Source organism: Tetrao urogallus (assembly GCF_951394365.1).
Source record: "Tetrao urogallus genome assembly, chromosome: 2".
Taxonomy (NCBI): domain Eukaryota; kingdom Metazoa; phylum Chordata; class Aves; order Galliformes; family Phasianidae; genus Tetrao; species Tetrao urogallus.
Genome location: NC_136814.1, coordinates 39,737,586 through 39,741,097, shown reverse-complemented (window position 1 = coordinate 39,741,097; position 3,512 = coordinate 39,737,586).

Below are 3,512 nucleotides of genomic sequence, written 5' to 3'. Positions count from 1 at the left end.
GAGAGGAGAGGAGAGGAGAGGAGAGGAGAGGAGAGGAGAGGAGAGGAGAGGAGAGGAGAGGAGAGGAGAGGAGAGGAGAGGAGAGGAGAGGAGAGGAGAGGAGAGGAGAGGAGAGGAGAGGAGAGGAGAGGAGAGGAGAGGAGAGGAGAGGAGAGGAGAGGAGAGGAGAGGAGAGGAGAGGAGAGGAGAGGAGAGGGCCTGGATGTAGTGAAATCTGAAATGGTATTCAATAGAGGTAGAAATAACTCATTAAATAAATTGGTTTAGCTGAGAATGTGAGGTGTCTCCAGGGACTGAAATTCTGACATTTTCTGGTGTAGCACTTGGGAACTTTTGGAATGTGGAAAACATCACCACTGCTGATGAGGGAGAGAAACAGCTGTAGGTGTAGGTGATTATATCTCTCTTTATTATTCCATGTCTCTGAGCCCAGACTCCAAAATGAAGGATGTGCAAGTTAAAGAGGTCAGAAATAAGTAACAACAAAAACATCCAAAACTTTCGCTGTTGTGACTTCAGTCTGAGAGATCCTCTCTGCCACAGGCAAAGACTTCTCAGCAGCTGATGGTCCTGAATGCAAAGACTTCAAGGAAAGCAGTTTTTCAAAAAGCTTTCAAACATGCACAGAAAGGATACACGATAAAGAATGCCCGGAAATTGAGTATTTTGGAGTAGGTAAACTTGTAAAGAGAGATTTCATTTTGTTTTGAAATGAAATTTAATTATAATAATACAAATTTGAATTCAGAATTTAGGCAAATTTAAACATGTTTAAATACTTTGTACTGATTCTACTAAGTCCTTTTCCCCAGATCTAGCAATATTTAGGGCATGAAAAAAGGATGTCAAGTGCAATCATTCTCCTGAGCCGCTGCTATATTCCTGTGTCTTTATCTGACAAGACTTGGTGTGACAGCACAGCAAACCTGCCCAAGGAGTGGATCTGCTCCTCCCTTCCACTGATCTCAAGCACCCTCTACAGCCTTCTGTGTGCTGCTGGGTGGTGGGGAGGTGGGCGAGGACTGGGGACAGGGCAAAAAAGTCTTGCTGGACTGGATGACCTCTGCTCAGGTTGGTCGAGGGACAAAAGTAGGACAGGTTCTTCATTATGCAGCTCTCTCTGTATCTGATCTTGTCCTTCAGAGATCGCTGTGCTTGATGTTGTCCCTCTGACACAGTGGTGACTCAAGCCTGTAACTTTTCTTTCAAGCTACACAAGCTGCTGTTTGAGCTTTGCTGTTGTCCAGCACCACCAGGCTGTCACAAAGCATAAGGGCTGAGGAGGGACTTCAACATTTCCCCCACCCCCACCCCCAGGATTGCACTGGATTAGAAAACCAAGTTATCATTTGGAATCTCAGAGATTTAGCAGTTATAATCCCAGGGCAGATCTGTCCTATATTGTTCAGGCTGTAATTACTAACATGACCCGATACTCCTTTAATCCTTTTGCTCAGTCTAATAAGTCTAATTAAACTCCTGGCTCAGCAGCCAGAAAAGTTTGTGTTCATTTCCACACCGTCACCTGGAATTACTGCTCAGTTTCTCCAAATTTCATCCCATCCCTCAAATCCAAAAAGCCCATCCAAAGTATATTGATCATTTCAACCAAGTGGCTGAGAAAAATATTTCAAATTAATGAATTATGTTAGGCTCTCGTGGACGATTCATCCTGCTTTAATTCCATTTATTTCATTGAACTAACACCAGTGATCATTTGGCTCATATCTTTTGGATCTGTGAAGTAAATATCTATTCAATTCCACACATGAAGCCAGAGCTGTCAGTGTGCCAAATATGATTAATGCAGTTCTTATCTGGTTTGATGTTTTTTCCTGGGTTGGTCTAGAGGAAACTTTAGCCACACTGAAAAGCAGTTCCAGATGATGTGATTTCTTGTCCTGATTAAGTCTTTGACATGACTTTCTGAGAGATCTACTGTGATTTCCAGGTGCATCCATGTGGAATAAAAAGGCAAACTGCTGTCTATCAGGGACAGCAATTACGGCTGTGGGTTCCTGAACCAGCTGCCTCCAGCTTTTAGTTACTTTGGAGGATGACTGAAACAAAAAATATGAGAAGATGTTGCTTTGCGAGATGTGATTTTGAAAGTAGTCAAGGCGTGAATTCAAACAGTAAGTGAAGTGGAAACAGAACTGTCATGAGGAAAAAAAGGTCTTGAACTCTAGTCTTTACCAAGCATTTTGTTTTGTGCACTCCGAAGTGTGGATGTCCAGGGGGCTTCATAATTTCTCCAGGGCCTCTGCTCACCTAACGGAGCTTCTGCTAGGGGCAACAGCTGCTTGTTCTTGGATACAGACAGGCTGAGCTCAGATGGAGGCAGATTTTCTGTGCTGTTTCACTGCCATTCATAACAGTGTGCATGTGACTAGTGTTCCAAGATAACAAAAACTCCACCTCAGTTAAATACAGAGGTTAACCCAGTTTACAGACCAGACCCATCCACCTCCGGGATATATATGTGAATATACAGATGCCACTTCTGGCAGGGCACTGCGTGACGGAAGAAGAAACACGCAGGCTTTCTGTATGCTTTAAGGCTGTACCCAGAACATTTTTCAGATGGACTGGCTGGTGTCAGCACCATCAGAGCTGAACCCAGTCCACCCAGCAGCACCCTGAGTGCAGCTCTGCTGCAGCACAAGGAGAGCTCCCGGCCAAGCTCAGATACATGGACCACAACCCTGGAGCAGTGCTAGTGTTTCTCAATGCCTGGGGACAGCAAGGAGCACTGAGCTGCCTTGTTATTACCAGGAAGAAGAGAAACTACACAAGATGTTTTCCATCCTTAAGGTTTTTCACTTTCTGGTATCCAAAGGACAGCACAAGCTTCAGCAGCTATCTATGTTTGGGAGTTCGAGTGAGGGGATGGGACAAATCAAGTATCCTCCACTCCCTGGGGAAACCTGTTGTAACTCTGCATCGTGTCTGGATGACAGTGTGCTGTTGATTTTGTTTGGAAGAAGATGCCTTTTTAAACTCTGACCTGATTTTTAGGGCTGACAGAACAAACCAGTTTCCAAATATGCTGTTGCTGTCTGGATTTCTTCTAGTGCTGACTTCTTTCCCCTACTTAAGCCTGCTTTTAAGCCCAATTTTAAAGCAGCTAATGAGGGCATCAATCAAAATTCCCAAATATATATTTTTTCCAATTGACCTCATACACAGGACCTGACCATTCTGGAAATTACCCCATGTTACAATAAACAATTAAATCAAAGATAGCTGGAAAAGAAGACATCTACTAACATAACTGATTTTCTCCAGGCTTTCTGGCATTATTTTTTCTTAGAATTCAAATTATCCAAGCCAAATCAATTAGTTACTCAAAAATAATAAATGGGGAAAAATTAGATTTAAAACTGCAAATATAGAGAAAATTTCTAGTCTCCATCCTGCTCTGAGACAAGTGAGTAACATTGCTCTGGAGAAAATCACGTTAGTTTAATCACGTAGGCATTCATTGTGTCAATAGAAAAGTATAAAAATTA